Source organism: Ursus americanus, chromosome 35 (genome assembly GCF_024610735.1).
Source record: "Ursus americanus isolate L20-20 chromosome 35, mUrsAme1.1.p, whole genome shotgun sequence".
In the NCBI taxonomy this organism is placed as follows: domain Eukaryota; kingdom Metazoa; phylum Chordata; class Mammalia; order Carnivora; family Ursidae; genus Ursus; species Ursus americanus.
Window position 1 is genome coordinate 7,487,277 of NC_142161.1, and position 17,616 is coordinate 7,504,892.

General features: G+C 36.2%; 1 long non-coding RNA gene across 1 annotated transcript in view; it reads left to right on the forward strand.

Moving 5' to 3' along the window:
* The window catches only part of LOC123795725 (uncharacterized), a 445,529-nt gene that overhangs the window by 107,370 nt on the left and 320,543 nt on the right, over window positions 1-17,616 (forward strand). The window contains exon 3 of the long non-coding RNA XR_015723010.1: window positions 8,574-8,609. This is a non-coding gene — a long non-coding RNA (uncharacterized LOC123795725). The remainder of the gene's footprint in view (window positions 1-8,573; window positions 8,610-17,616) is intronic.

Here is a 17,616-nt window from a genome sequence, read left to right on the forward strand (position 1 = left end):
GACTATGGCATTTTCCCTACCTGCTCATCTCACTGACACCATCTTTTTCTAAGGCTGTTGGTGTTTGTGAAAATAGGCTTGCATAAAAGTAGTGTGATGTGTCGTTCACTGAGCCATGTGTAGCAACTGGATTTTTCAGGCACTAAATAAATTCAGTTTATCATAATTAAAAGGTATTTCCTAAGGAAACCTAGTTGCAGTGGTAGTAATTGTTTCTCTTGGGGTCCATTTATCTTCTGAGTCTGTGAGCTATACGCTTACCTGTCCAGTTATGTCAGATGTTCCACCCAAAGTTTTCTGAAGTTTCATGATTGTTGTGTGAACCATCATTATGATATAAAGTTATTAAATCCATGTATTGTCTTAAGCCATAGGGTTGCTCTGTGCTTTAGTAGCAAAGAAACAGGCCAATGTACTGCTCTCAGCTTCCTTCCCCCCCAGTAAGCTGATTTGTTCTGGACTTCCACATTATTTGTCCTTGCGTTAGAGAAAAAGTGTTCCTAGTTTCTAAGACTAGTTCCTTTGTCCTTGATTGAATTCATTCTTCTTATTGACTGAATTAATTACTATCCTCAGTTCCATAATTGTTTCCCATAATTTATCACTCAATTTATAACTAATTTCTTTATCTTCACTAGATTTTCTTTGGTCAACAAATATATCAAAGTCTCCCATATTTCAAATGTAAACAAATAACAAAAATTCTTTCTCTGGCCTTGTTTCTCTGCCAAACTGACACTTCATATCTCTTCTTAACTTTATTACATTTTTGAAAGACTGTTTCAAATTGTTGTCTCCATTTCTTAACCATCCATTAAAATGTTTCTTTATGGCTCTTATCTTCCACATTTTACTGAAACTGCTTTTTCAGAGGTCATCAGTAAGTAATGTACTGTTTGCCATTTCTAGTCATTCTTTGTAGGCCTGTATTTAACCACTGTTGGCTACTCTTCATTCTTCAACCTTTCTGCTCCATTGATTTCCTGACATTGTTCCTTAGTTTTATCATAGTTCTTGTATTCTAGTCAGAGCTAAAAAGGATTATATTTTCTTCTTAATTTTAAGAATTATAGTTTTCCATGTATTATCTTTTTCCTTAATTGTCTGTATTACTGTTTCTGCTTCCTTTGATTAACCTTCAAAAAAGTATGTAATCTTTCCCTATTTTTCTGGTCTTGAACTTTTTATTGTTTAACACATATTGTTTTATATCCTACTCTGGCTTCTGGGCAGTAACTATCAACTTTATGTTTTTCCTGAAATTCTAACTCTGATTCCCAAGAATTTGCATGATGTCTCAAAGCCAAATTAAACTTAATCCAGTAAAGCTGTTACTTCATCTTCCCAGTCACTCATACAAGGAAGCTCAGTTTGAGTCTTTCATTGCCCTCATGCACATGACTGGTAAATTACTAAGTTCTGTTTGTTCTGCCTGCGCAATGGTGCTTCATCAGTTTATCATTTATTTTCAGTTGTTCCTCTCATACTGCAGGTAGTGACATCATCTCATACACAGAGTGTTGCAGTAACTTTCCGACTGGAATATGTCTTTAGCCTTTCAATATACTACTTCACCTTTTATGCTCAAAAAAGAATTTAGATGACTGCCTGTGGCCTATAAAATACAGTCACATTTCCTAAAATGGCACTCACAGGCTGCTCATCAGTCAGCTTGTACAGACCACCTCCCAGTGCATTCTTCCATTAAACTTAGCTTTTAGTCATTTTTCTAAGTATACCGTATACTTTCATGCCTCATGCTCTTGGTCCTTGGAACTTGGAATATCTTTTCCCTACTTTCTTTCCTGTCACTGAAAACCAGTTAATCCTCAGAGGGTTACATTAGTTTATTCCATTTTGCACTGTGATTGGTTGTCTCCATTTCTATTTTGTAAATATTTCTAAAACAAATAATTTTATTTCCACTATCCTTCACTTCTCCACTACCACCTGTGTAACACACAAACTCTTTTTCTCTCTTGTTGGTACATAGACAGTGTCGATGAAAAATTTCTGGAGTGTTACTATGAAGTTTTGAGACTTTATAGACTCATGAAAGTCAGTTTGGCACTTTAATGTCTCTTTTTCATGCAGGAATTATTTTACCTAGAACAAAGTATAGTTTGGCAAAAAAGGCAGGGTTGGTCATTAAAAAGGCTCTATTCATCAGCTCTCTTTTCAAGATCTTGTATAAAGTGCTTGATATTCACATGTAAACTGGCCTTCACTGCTCAGGGCTCTTTACCTAAATCCTTCACCAAGAGCATTCTTTCAGAATGTACAGCCTGCAGCTGATTTTCTTGAAGAACAACTACCAAATCCCTGAAACCTAGCAAGGGGTTGCCATTGCTGCTTATTTTTTGCTAGTGAGTGGTGAAAGTAGTGAGTGTAGGGTATTTGGAAAGGCAACAATGGAAAGATTATTGAACAGAATATTTACCGAATGTCAGAAAAGCTTTTGCAAATATAAGCTAAAAGTGAATAAAATTCAGACCTACTTATAAATCCAGCAGAGCTGTTCCTAATAAAACTTCATATATCATCTCAAAATATTTTTATCCAAAAAGCCTTTGAAACTTTTAATTTACTTCTTCACATGTTTTCTTAAAACAGTAAGTAGAAAAATTTGAAAATATAGATGAATAAAAAACTAAAAAAAAATCTGTTTTTTAGTCAATGGAAAGTAAAACTCTTTTTGAAGTTTTTTTTTTTTTTTTTACTTTCAGACAGTTAACATATAGTGTCATATTAGTTTTATTTTATTTAATTTATTTTTTTTTAAAGATTTTATTTATTTATTCGACAGAGAGAGACAGCCAGCGAGAGAGGGAACACTAGCAGGGGGAGTGGGAGAGGAAGAAGCAGGCTCATAGCAGAAGAGCCTGATGTGGGACTTGATCCCGTAACGCCGGAATCACGCCCTGAGCCGAAGGCAGACGATTAACCGCTGTGCCACCCAGGCGCCCCATAGTTTTAGATGTACAATATAGTGATTGAACACTTCCATACAACACTTGGTGCTCATCATGACAAATGCATTCCTCAATCCCTATTTACCTATTTCACCCATTCCCCCCCGCCCCCCCCCCCCCCGCCCCGTAACCATCAGTTTGTTCTTTATAGTTAAGAATCTGTTTCTTGGTTTGCCTCTCTCTCTCTTGCTCTCTCTTTTTTTTTTCTTTGCTTTTTGTTTTGTTTTTTTAAATTCCACGTATGAATGAAATCATATGGTATTTGTCTTTCTCTGATTGACTTATTTCACTTAGCACAATATACTCTACTTCCATCCATGTTGTTGCAAATGGCAATATTTCATTCTTTTTTTATGACTAATATTCCATTATATATATATATATACACACATAAATCTATATATACACCACTTATATATACCATTACTCAGAAGTAACCCATTCATCAGTCAGTGGGCACTTGGGCACTTTCCATAATTTGGCTGTTGTAGGTAGTGCTGCTATAAACATTGGGATGCATTTATCCCTTTGAATTAGTATTTTTGTATTCTTTGTGTAAATAACCTAGTAGTACAATTGAAAAGTAAAACTTTGTATATCTGCACACATGCATTTTTTTAAACAAAAATGGGAGCTTACACTGAACTTGCATTTTTAGTTAACATGTTTTTAACATTTTCCTGCACCATTAAATGCAATATTATTTTTAATCATTGCATATTAATCTAATTACAGTGATTTACTCTAGTATTTAGTGGATCCACAAATGGTCAGTATCTAAAATTACTCTCATGTAAATTGTCTTGTGAAAATTTTGGCTGAGAATTTAATAGAGTGTATTTAGGAGGACAGGAGCAGCAGGGAGAGGGAGGATTTGAGAGGGCACACTAAATCCTGGTCCTCCCAGGGCATATTTCTAGCTCCAATATCCTTGACTCACACTTCTACCAAAAAAGAAAAAAATATATAAACATATTCAGCCTGAACATTCAACTGATTTAAAGTCCTCTGATGACTCAAAGAACAGTTGCAGACATCAGAAATGAAATCTCAATCTGTGCCAGTTAAAAGTTGAATAACTATTTCATTATTAATATCAATAATATTTTATTCATTACACATACCAAAGAGATCAGAGTTCATTCATTCTTTCATTCATTAAACACAGCTATGACAGCCTTGCTGTGTCTCTAGAATGGGAGGAAAAGAGAGAAATGAATGTCATCACTTTTAGTGTGTGAAGTAGGAATTGGAAGCAATTTGGGTGGTCAAGTGCCTCAGTGCCAATAACTCTTACAGTTTCTGTTTGAGTGCCGAACTGGTCAGAACTGCTAGCTGGGCCTGCTGTTTATCTAATCAGGCTGTTCTACTTTGTGTGCTCCAAATTGCCTGTGTGTCCCGCCTGCACACCTTTGGTCTTGTTCTTTCTTTGAAGAAAAGGGAAACTACATGCTGGCAATGAAGACTCAAGTACTTGTTAAATTTTCCCTGGTTTTCTTTCTTGAGAAATTTTTCAAACTACATTCCAGGGTTTGTTCTTTACATGGTATAGGTATCTATAGGGGAAATAAAACAGCTTTCATGCTTAAAAAAAAATCCAACAACCCTTAGTAATCCTTATTTAAATAATTTTGATGAGTTTCATAGTGGTAGGATTTAAATACATTCATGTGAGAGTGACAAGGGGGCTCCTCAGGCTAGGTTTGGCCCCGTCTTACACATTCCTGGACTTCATACTAATTTGTAGAATTATCCCAGTTATAATTTAGATAATTATTTGTTTGGTTCATCTATCACCTGTAGGTTGCAAGCTTTTTGTCAGAGGCCATGTTCATCTTATTTAGTTCTAAATTCCAGAGTGAAACGTAGTTTATGGGACAAAGTAGGAGGTACAAAAGATAGGTTGAATGAATAAATAATTGAATAGATCGTTAAGAACAGGATAGAATATGTACTATTTTTCTAGATATATCTGACCAAGGAACGCTTCTTTTGTGGATTATCTGTTAATATTTCATCCTATTTATTTTTCTACTTGGATCCTGTGCAGGTATGTCAAGTGCATAAAGTCCATATTTAGGAGATCATCTTGTGTACAGTATTTAGTTGTCCTCTTTTGTTCTGTATGTCAGAAATGTCATCACCGTTGTTGTAGGAGTCCACATCAAAACTGGAGGATGATCCTTAATTTTTTTTTAATTCTCATCCACATTCCATCAGCTCCCAGCCCTTTCTGCTTCTACTCTCTTTTTTAACCCTATTTTTAAGACCCTATTCCAAGTCACGAAAATTTATCTCTGACCATGGTCTTATCACTGGTTTTCCCTGTTACCCCACAATCACTTATTGCATCTTAACAGCCAAAGTTTTTGTCATATTCATATCTTATTTAAAATATTTTTGGGGGGCGTCTGGGTGGCTCAGTCATTAAGCGTCTGCCTTCAGCTCAGGGCGTGATCTGGGCGTTCTGGGATCGAGCCCCGCATCAGGCTCCTCTGCGGGGAGCCTGCTTCTTCCTCTCCCACTCCCCCTGCTTGTGTTCCCTCTCTCGCTGGCTGTCTCTCTCTCTGTCAAATAAATAAATAAAATCTTTAAAATATTTTTGTGACTTTAAAAAAAATTTATGTTAATCTCTGCTTACGTCCTGATTTTGCCATTTTATTCCAAGTCACTCTACACTTTAGTTGTATCGAGTGTTTTGGTTGCCCCAAACCAGCATGATTTTAGCTTCCGATGTCATCATATAAGGCCTCACATATGTGCACTGTATGATGCCAAGACTGTGCTGTGAGTGGAGCCTCCTAGAGTTATGCATCATGACTTCCCTACCTGATCACTAACCTTTTTTTTTTTTTTTCTAATATCATGGAACCCTTTCAACTCTTTTCCTTGTTTCTTATTCTTCTTGTGTTCTGAACTAGACATCCTGACTTCTGGGGTATCTATCATGACCACTCAATGATTGTTGAGCTCCCCTGCTTTGTGTCTCCAGACCCTCCCTATTTTTCTTCTCCCATAGCACTTCTCACAGTCTTCTAACTATCCTGTTTTCTTCTCTGTCTCTCTCTCTCTTTCTTTATTAACTATACTGAAAAAACTGTGGAATAAGACCTCTTGCATTCCATTACAGTTGGATATTCACCATCTGGCCATTGTCTAATAGGGCCTGTATCCTCCTCAGGGTCTTTGTCTTTGCTATTTACCCTGCCTACAGTGCTCTTCCCTAGATGTCCTCCAAGCTCTCTCCTTCACCTCTTTCAGGTGTTTACTCAAGTATTACCTTCTTAGGTTTCTGACTACGTTATGGTATCTCCTTTCCTGTCCCTGCTTATGTTCCTTTTTTATTTTATTTTGCCTCTCTTATGGACTGAATGTTGTGTCCCTCCAGAATTCACATGCTGAAATCTTAACCCTCAGTGTGATAGGAGGTGGAGCCTTTAGGAGGTAATTAGGTCATGAGGGTGGAGCCCTCATGAATGGGATTAGTGCCCTTATAAGAGAGACACAGGAGAGATCATCTGTGTTTCTCTGCCTTGCAAAGATACATTGAGAATATGGCTGTCTATAAATCAGGAAGAGGGCCTTTGCCAAGAACCTGACCATGCTGGCACCCTAATCTCAGACTTCCAGCCTCCAGAACTATGAGAAATAAATATTTGTTGTTTAAGCCATCCAGTCTACAGGATTCTGTTATAGCAATTGGAGCTGACCAAGGTAGTTTCTCTCTGCAGCTCACTATGGGGAAAGCTGAACTGTCAGGGGTCAGAGTAGCCAACTGTGACAATAAGCCAAAATGAAAGGAATAGCTAATTACTGACTGCTATAGTGTAAGCAAGAAGCTGAACTAGTGAAAACGTGGGCTCCCTCCCCTTCCATTTTTCCTATGGAAAGGCACACTGGTCGAGGGTCAGGGAACTCAGCACAGATGCGGGGGTTGTTTCACTGCTGAGGGAGTACTGAACAAGATGTTCCTGCACTTTTGTGGACCTGAAAGATGATGGGAGAGAGAAAAAGACTCGGAGTGAAAAAGTACTGGGTACTGATTCAGAGTGGAAAAAGTATCTTTGAGCATAGTTGCATCCCCCATAAGGAGTTGTACACAGAGTACCCTGGAGAAAGCCTCAGATGAAGATCCCTGATAAATAAACCTTGAAATGAAGGTGCTTGGGCTAAGTATGTGAATGAGAATAAGAGTATGGCTGACCAAGGGGGCCTGAGACTTTGACTGTAATTCCCTTCAGACTGCAGTGCACTGGCTGTACACCAGGTCTGATGTGGGGAGGGTGGCTTTTCTCCATGAGACCTGCCGGATAAAGCCTTTGTAATTGCTTATGATCAGGCTTGAAAAATCACACCTAGGTTTTTAAGCAGAAGCCAGATTCTTCTCCCTAGAAGTTATCACTTTTAACATGGTATATATTTTATTTATTTTCTGTATCTTTCGATGAGAATATGAGCTTCATAAGGGCAGGCACATTTTCTTGATTGTTACTGTATTGCTAATGTATAGAAAATTATAAGTAACTAATATTAGTTCAATGAATTAATGAGTGTTTTTTTCATATCTGAATTTTTGCTCTTACAGTTAAACTGCAGATTTCCTTGAGGATTGAGACCTTACCACATATTTTTTTCTTTAAGTATATCCTACTTCTCATTTAAATTAGATAGTTTAGCTATTAAAACTTTGTTTTTAATTTTTGCTCTTCATCTTAAAATAACACTTTAGAGTTATAATGGCTGAATCTAATCCACTCTTTATTTTAAAATTTGAAATGTTTTAAAACAGGTTCTGTATATTTATCTCCCCAGCTTTTCTCTCTTCCAAGTTAAATATCTCTATTTCCCTTAACCATTTATTATATGACAGTGGAGTTGAGATGGTTAATTTTATGTGTCAACTTGCCTACGGCACGGCACTCAAATATGTAGTCAGACACTAATCTAAATGTTGCTTAAAGATATTTTTTAGATGATATGTTAACATTTAAATCAGTAGACTTTGAGTAAAGCAGACTGTCCTCTGTAATGTCGGTGGGCTTCATCCAGTCATTTGAAGGCCCTAAGAAAAAGACTGACTTTACCCAGGAAGTGGGAATTCTGCCAGCAGATTGATTATGTTCAGACTTGAACTTCAATATAAACTCTTCACTGGGTCTCCAGCTTGTCAGCACACTCTATAGATTTTGCCAGTCTCCACAATTGCATGATTGCATGAGCTGATTTCTTAAAATCTGTCTAGATACATAGATATATAGATATATAGAGATATAAATAAATGTAAATATAAATATATACATCCTGTTGGTTCTGTTTTTCTCGAGAACTCTGACCACACAAGAATACTGTCTTACCACTGTCTTGTTTACTGTCTTCATAACCACTATAATTTATCAGTGTTCCACTTAATATATGGCTCCCAAGCAGACACAGTGCTCCAAATATGATCTTATCAGTGTAAGGTACAGGAATATGATTGACTTCCTTACTAAATACTGTATTCGTGTAAATGCAACTTAAATGTGCATGACATTTGTTAGCTCATATTAAATCTCTCATTGATTAAAAAATTGTCTAACTTTAGGATCTGTTTTGTTCCAGGACTTGTGTTGGGAGGTGTGAATATGGACCTACAAGGTATAGTCCCATTCCTCAAAGGACATGGGTATTTCTTTCCTATTTATAATCTTTGCTATTGTGTATTTGTGAGGTCAACTTTTTAACCTGGAGTATTAGATTTTATATTTATCTTCTAGAATTCCTTCTTACTGAATTTGATCCATTGTTCCAACATTTATAATGAAAAAAAAAACCCTGATTTTTCAATCATGATTCTGTTTTTCAATACTTGACTATTTCTCCAAATTAATACACATCTTTTCTATGTCTATATCCATTTTTTAACTCAAAATTGTGAATAAAGCTCACAACAGGTTCAAAAATGAGCCATGTAATTGTCATGGTTTGAGAATAATTGTTCAACTAACACATATTCACATAATTTACAAACATCCACTCCACATATATCTTGTCCAAAAAGACATCAACAGAACACTGCATTAAATGCCTCATTGAAATGCAGATTCACTATGTCTATATAATTTAATTAATTTGGTATAATTTATTCTTAGTGAATTTAAAGTGGCTCTTGGTGATTACCACTTCCTTTTCTAGGTGTTCATGAGCCATCTGTCTAATTATATGTCTTGGAATTTTGCTGGTAATTGATAGAATTCTTTAAGTTGTGTAATTTTTGTATGTACATTTTAATTTTACATGGAATTCAGCAAAATATAGCATTTTTATTATCTTTCTGTATATCTTTTATTTTTTTAGCATTCTTCCCAGTCACCATGATCACCCTGTAATTGGTGCTATAATTATATGGGGACCAGGGGAGGGGTTGTCCTGTGGTACCCAAGGGCAGGGATGCAACTGTATTTCAGATGAATCACATATTAGTCTATTTGAAGGGAATGCAGTAAGTTCTCTCCATCTGTTATCTCTGTTTTTCTCTTCATGTCACTTTTTTTAAAGACAATATTTCTGTTTCCTAGTTCAGAAGTAGATAATGGCTACTACCAATAACACTCAAATTTATATCCTCTCTGTTTCAATAAGTATCCTATTTTAGGTTGAAATTTCTTATTCCATATTCCATGCAGAGAGTGTTTTTGTTTCTCTTGGTTAAGGTTTCCATGTCTGGATTAATCAGTGTTGTCAGGAGATGGAGTTATATTGTATGAACATGACTATCCTTTTAATATGTGGATGGCAGGAGGTAGAATGGAGTTTCCCAAACTGGAGATGATGTACAGATAACCCAGTAGGTATCCAAATTACACTTGGTGTGTCATTTAGGTATTCAAGGATCAGAACCGGACAGCCTGACACAGGATACCTAGAATTGGAAAGGCAGTACCTGAGGCTACTCCCTGTCTTTCCTGGGATATCAGGTCTCTTATCTACGCTTTTCTCTATATGAATGCCTTATGGTCTTGCTGCTTTCAGAATACTTGCACACTTGGGCTACTTATGAATTTTGCTTCTCCATGGTGTCAGTGTGCAAATGATGCTAATGCTGGTCTGCTTTAGAATGACTCTTCAATTCTACTACTTACCTTTATCTGACTAGTTACTATTTCTGAGTCTCTCAGTTTAGATTCTTAAAGAGAATCTACTTAGTTCCTAGTTGTCAGTGGATTGGCTGGTGTGTGTGTGTGTGTGTGTGTGTGTGTGTTTTCTTATCTGCCCACTACTGAGAAGGGGACTGCTTTTGCTTATACAGAATATACTGTATCAACAGACACTTAAATTTGCTTCTTATTATAGGTATATCCATGTATTGTCTTTTATTTGCATTTGTTTTATCTTTATCTTTACTATAAAGATCCATTTCCATAATAAAGAATGTAAGCATTAATTACTTATGCTTATTTACTATTTTTGATTAAAATGAAATAATCAGCATCAAGTACTAGAATTAACCATTTTTCTTTTTTTAAAAATATCTTTCACATGTTCAACAGAACTCTTTATTATCTTTAGTTATCTCAATAACTCTATAATATATATTTCTGGAGTCTATGTAATCTCCTTGAGCCTCAATTTCCTCATCAGTAAAAGGAATATAGAGACACCTCTGTGTGGACGATGTAGCATCTTTTATACACATAAAGACGTTCAAAATTGTAATCCTTTCCCTTTGTCCTCCTTACAGTTCATGAAGGAAAATGTGTGTAGCTATGTTAGTTTCCTTTATATACTGTTCCCTTTTGTTTCTACCTTGTTGTCAATGTTTATAATTTTCTTATCAGAATTTATTTTTCAAGGGTTCCAATCCTTTTAAAAGACTTGAAGTCATGGAATCACTCAGATCTCCTCTCTGAAATTTTTGAAATCTGTTTTTAAAGTCCAAGCTACCTGTCAGACTGCACTGAGTGTTTCCTTTCTGGGCTATTTCAGGCACTAAGATGACAAGTTGACTTTCTCCCAAGGTTCCTGTCACTTGAATTTCATGAACCAGTTCTTTCTTTTTGGTCAAAGTTAAATCCAGAGTAATAGTCCCTCATTGCTTCATCAACTAGCTGAGAGATTAAATTTTCAGCAAAATGAGACTTCTAACAGATGCCTGGTTCATTGACATCTCAGCTAGAACCTGCCTATCTCCAGTTCATTCTCACATCAAAATCATTTATGCCTCTCACTCTAATGGTTGCTATGGTATAGTGCACTGTTTCTCAATCTGTGGCCAGAGGATGAAATTTCATGGACCATGAGTATTCTGTAGAAATTTAAAATTTTGTGTTTTATTTTACTAATCTAATAACTTAATGTAATCACATTCTGGGTTATTTCAATTACTGTATTTGCATACATATCGGTGATTTCATAGATGTCAAGTGATCACCTAATGTGACACTATTTAATATTGTTGTGCTTGTAAAATAAGTAGGGCTGCCGTTAAAGTAGCCTATCTTAATGTCAAAATGAGAAAGATAATCTCTGTAAATTGTTGCTGAATTATTTTATCTGGTATAAACTTACAACTTATTTTTGTGCCAATTAAATTTTCAATTAAAATATATTTTCTTTTTTGAAATAGTAACTTTTAAAAAATTCTAGTATAGTTAACATATAGTGTTATCTTAATTTTAGGTGTGCAATATAGTTATTCCACAGTTCTGTACATTACTCCATGCTCATTAAAAGTATGCTCTTCATCTCCTTCCCCTATTTCACTCACCCATTTCTTTCATCAGTGTTTTAGAGTTTTCAGAGGACAGGTCTTCCATCTCCTTGATTAGGTTTATTCCTAGGTATTTCATTATTTTTGATGCAATTATAAATGGGATTGTTTTCTTAATTTCTTTTTCTGCTACTTCATTATTACTGTATGGAAATGGAATGGATTTCTGTATATTGATTAGGTATCCTGTGACCTTACTGAATTCATTGATCAAGTGTAGTAATTTTTTGGTGGAGTCTTTAGGGTTTTCTATGTATAGCATCATGTCATCAGCAAATAGTGAAAGTTTTATTTCCTTTCCAGTTTGGATGCCTTTTATTTCTTTTTGTTGTCTGATTGCTTTGGCTAGGACTCTTAGTACTCTGTTGAATAAAAGTGGTGAAAGTGAACATCTTGTCTTGATCCTGATCTTAAAGGAAAAGCTCTCAGTTTTTCATCATTGGATATCATACTCAATGGGTTTTTCACATAAGGCCTCTATTATGTTGAGGTATATTCCCTCCAAACTTACTTTGTTGAGGGTTTTTATCAGGAATGGATGTTGTACTTTGTCAAGTGCTTTTTCTGCATCTACTGAAATGATATTTTTTAAATTCTTTCTCTTGTTGATGTGGTGTATCTTGTTCATTGATTTGCAAATATTGAACCACCCTTGCATCCCAGGAATAAATCCCACTTAATCGCGGTGAATGATTTTTTTTTTTAAGTGTATTGTTGGATTCGGTTTGCTAATATTTTGTTGAGGACTTTTGCATCTATGTTTATTAGAGATGTTGGCCTGTGGTTCTTTTTTATAGTGTCTATATCTGGTTTTGTTATCAGGGTCATGCTGGCCTCATAAAATGAATTTGGAAGCATGCCTTCCTCTACTATTTCTCTCTCTCTCTCTCTCTCTTTTTTTTAGGGAGAGAGAAGGTGGGGGGGGGGATGAGCTGGGGCAGAGGGATGGAGAGTTTCTTCAGCTGGCTCTGTGCCCAGCACAGGCACTGGGCTCAATCTCACGACCCTGTTATTACTATTATGACTGAGCCACTTTTGTCTTCAGTCTGTCAGGGTTTGGTCCCTGTGGTGTTAGCGGGCCAGTCTGGGGCCACCTTAGGCTTGAGTTGAGTCAGACCAGGTATTTATTTGCCAGTTGCAGTAACACTGAACTGTAGGGCACTTTCTCTGTATTGTCCCCCTGAGAAGCTCTCACTGGTGGAGGGGCCCCACAGTTAAACCACACATCTGCCTCCAGCTCATTGCTGGGGTGACAGTTGAACTGGAGAGTGTGGTTATCTTCCTCTCTCCCTGAGGCAGGGGTCACTTTGGAGTGGTGCTGGCCTCTGTCAGGGCTACACTGCACACTGCCGGGCTTGTGGCAGTGCTTTGGATGGGTTTCTACCAAGGGCCTGTTGGACGGGATAGGTCTGCAGAAGAATGTGGGGGTGGGGCTTACAGTGCCAGCAAGGTCCATGCTTGTCTGCTCTCTGAGGGGACCTGCAGCCACCTGGAAGACTCTTGCAGAGGCTGTCTAAGATGAAGGGGGTGGGGTTCACAGATGCACACAGAATGGGGGGGTGGGGCATACTGTTAGCATGCTAGGTGGGGAGTGTTGTGCTGAGCTGGTTCCGACAGGTGTTTAAGTATCTAGGCTGGGGGCTGGGAAGGGAAATTTGTCCTGCCAGCTTTTTGGTTTGGAGAAGTCTCCTAAAGATATCTGACCCTCCAGCACATGCTCTAAGATGAATAAATAAATCTCCTTACCGTATATCCCAAGGGTTTTTGAAACTGCTGCCTCTATGCTGTATCTCTTTGGGGCTTTTTGTTGTGCTGTCTCTTTAAGAGCAGGGACTCAGTTTCCTAAGGCCTTCTAGTTCTCCCAGAGTTGAGCCTGCTGATTTTTAAAGTTCCAATTAGGCTTCATTGATTGTTGGATCCCTCTGGTTTTCAAAGCTAAATATTCTGGGGATTCCTCTTCCCTGTACCTGGGATGCCTGGCCAGGGGATCTCCTCCTTTCCCTTTTCTGAGCCTGCACTATCCCTCCTTCCCATGACAGTCCCTTGGATCCATTTGGCTCCCCAGCACAACTCTGCCCCTCCCACCCTCTTTGATGTGGCCTCTTCTCTAAGTTTAGCTGTGGAGAGTCCATTCTGTTAGTCTTCAGTTCATTTTCTGGTTTGTTTACACTGATGCCAGTGTTACCTAGTTGTATCCATGGGAAGAGGTGAGTTTAGGATCCTCCTACTTTGTCAGCTTCCCCAGAAACCCCCTAGTAGTAAAAGACATTTTTATTGAATAAAAATTTAGTTCCTTAGATTAAAACATTGATTTGACTTGATGCAGAAGACAGAAGAGTAGTAGTTCAGTTGTTACTGGCTAATAAGAAAATAATAGAAAAATAACGCATCCTCATCAAATGAGGGCCATGCTGTTCTGTAGGAATAAAGGTGTCATAGAGTTTGAAGAGAAAAAGTAGAGAAAGAGTTGAGTCATTACATGGCACAGATAAAATAGTCTAAAGCATAACAGTACATTTCATATCTACCTTGTTTTTATTTAAGTAAAACAAATATTCCATTAAGTAATGTTGAATGTTGGTGGTATTGACCATTATTCTAATTTAGACTATACCTAATATTTTGTGCTAGAGTTCAGATAGGTGTTGGAGTTTCAACAGTGAGACCAAGCAGTTCTTGCTGCAACTTTAGTGGAGCTTTCTGGGCAAAGTCAGGGACATCACTGAAGCCTGATGTCTACTGCCATGGTGCTTTTAAGCCTATGAGATACAATGGTATCTCTTGAGATGACAGGTGAATGAAACAATATCTTTCCATTCCCCTCCTACCACTTACATAGCTGCTCCACATTATGTAGATGAACATCAAGGTTTTTAGGTTACTAGTTGAAGGGTTAAAATAGAAATATAACTACCTCTGAGTATATGTTTATTTAAGAAAAAGTCTTAAAGCAGCCTGACTTATCTGTGTGTATGGTCTCACATTGTGAGACTAACAGGGAAGAAGGTGAGGCCAAGATAGGTAAATAAAAGATTCAGGAAGAGAAAGAACAGAAGAAAGGAGAAAAAGAAAAAAGGAAGAGAAAGAGAAAAAAGTGAAAAATCTCAATGAAGTTGAGATTAATAATATAATCTAAAAAAATTCTAAAATTACATTTGTTAATTTAACCAAGTTAGTATATATACTTATTTATTTTCTAATATTTTCTTTCAACCCTTTTTTCCTGTAATCAAATATAATATGGTATAGTAATTTATTTTAAAGCCAGAAACATTTAGATTATGAGATAATCATTATATTTCATGGTATGAACAGATACTAGTTAAAATTTCAAAAGAGGCACACATCTGGTAATAAAGTTAAATACAAAGGTAAAAATTTTAAAGCTGAATATGTGAAATTTATCATCAGAAAAGTAGGTTCCGAAGATATCAATTTGTACTTTATTCTAATACTAGAGTAATATGTTTCAAAAATGTTGTTTAACGTTGCAAGTAATCATTAATAAAATTAAAATAAGATATATTTCATCTAAAGCACTGGAGGATGTAGAAGTAGAAAAAAGGTAGTCCATTTAGAAGAAGTTGACTGAAATAAAATAATACAATAATAAATATGAATGAGATAAATTTACTTATTGAGCAATTGGAGTTTACATAACATTTTTTTAAAAACTATGTTGTTTAGAGGAGATGCTTGAAAAACAAAATGATTAAAAATATAGCCACATTAAACAAGCAAATGTTTAAAAAAACATGAAATTGTATTAGTAATATAATATCAAGTAAATTAAGTGATTTGTTTTGACTAAAGTTTAAATCAGAGGAGTCACTGAACTATGAATGAGCATCCTTTCAAAGTAGCCTGATAAAACGTTAATATGTAAAAGATAACTAAAAGAAATTCAAACCAGAAAAATCTATACTAAAAAATCTCTACATAAAGAAAGAATGTCTTTGCTAAAAACTAGTACAAAAACCTTATACAAGTATAATAAACTAAATAAGAAATGTAAATATTATATTACAAGGTGTTTCTCAAATCGGTGGAGAAAATCCTGATTTTGGAAGAGTTAGCTACCTGAAAATAATATTAATCTATATCTGTTTTTAATGTGTTCCCAATATAAATTAAATTGAGGATGAATTAGTGAAGTACATTGGTCAAATAATTTGGAGACACACAGCCTACAATATTAGACTCTAGGAGATCCACGATAAGCATTATTTTAAAATTCTAAGCTTTTTTTCAGTAGTGAGGCTCACCTAATATAACTTAACATTTTTTTCCAGAGTTATTTGATCATGAAATATTTTCCTGTATAATAATATTGTATTAACTTCCCATGTAACTAAAACTATACTGATAATAACCTAGGCAAGTGCTGTGCTGTAGAAAAAGTTGATAACTACTGTCACTAATTTTTTTTTTCCTGGAAGAGATGCTAATGAGATACAACATGTCTAGATTTTAGAATGAATATTGCCCAAATCATTATTGTTTTGATGAGAATGTCACTACCTGAGAAAACCTATTGGACCTAGTAAGTGAGTTCCATGCATGGCCTCTTATAAAGTCATTATCATTTCTATATACCAATAAGAAACAATTAGAAATTTGATAAGCATCCTATTCATGATATTAGTAGAATGAATTGAAGTTAATAAAAAATTTTGTTGGACTCTATATTAAAATAAAGAAAATTTTGCAAAACTGTACTTAAGACATTTTTTTAAAAAGATTTTATTTATTTATTTGACGGAGAGAGAGACAGCCAGCGAGAGAGGGAACACAAGCAGGGGGAGTGGGAGAGGAAGAAGCAGGCTCCCAGCTGAGGAGCCTGATGTGGGGCTCGATCCCAGGACTCCGGGATCACACCCTGAGCCAAAGGCAGACGCTTAATGACTGAGCCACCAGGCGCCCCGTACTTAAGACATTTTAAATATAACCTCACTAAATGTAGTGACATGAGTGGGAATAAATTTCTAGAATCCTATTCTAATTCTTCCTAGCTCACTTTCTTAGTTCAATCAAAAGTCCTCTTTTTAACATGAGGCATTTAAGGAAAAGATACTCAGCAGAGTAAGGCTAACATCCCTCAAGTTTTTCCCACCAGAAGAGGATGATTCATCATTCATTGCAATCAGTCAGAGGAGTAAGGGTCTAATTATATTCTGAATTACTTTACCCCACTTAGGGAGAGAAGTTCAATAATTCAAACCTTTTTTTTTTTTTTTCGCTAACTTGTACTGCTTAGTAAAATTGGTCCTTGATTTATAATTTATTTTGAGCTCGTACATTATATTTCTTGAAACTTCTATAAGCAATATTTTTTTTTGTTTCTTATTTTTAAAAGGAGAAAAATCATAGTAGGTCATGATCCTAGGGTCCTGTGATGAATCAAGCCCCACATAGGGCTTCCTGCTCAGCGAGGATTCTGCTTCTCCCTCTGCCTCTCCCCCTGGCTTATGCTCTCTCTCGCGCGCACTCTCTCAAGTAAATAAATAAAATCTTTAATAAAAAAGTAGAGTTATTATTGCCTGATTGTTATTTTTTTCACCAGAGTAAAACAACTTAAAAATTACTGATAATCAAATTCAAATATAAATTTTTGTGAGCAAAGCTTGTCAAAATGATTATATTTTATACTTTGAAGAATAATCACAGTAGAATAACCAAAGAAACATTGAAAAATAGGGACGCCTAGGTGACTCAGTCCGTTAAGCATCTACCTTTGGCTCAGGTCATGATCCCAGGGTCCTGGGATTGAGCCCCAGGGCAGGCTCCCTGGTCAGCGGGGAGCCTGCTTCTCCCTTTCCTTCCTTCTCTTGCTCTCTGTTGCTGTCTCAGTCTCTTTCAAATAAATAAGTAAATAATAAATAAATCAATCTTAGA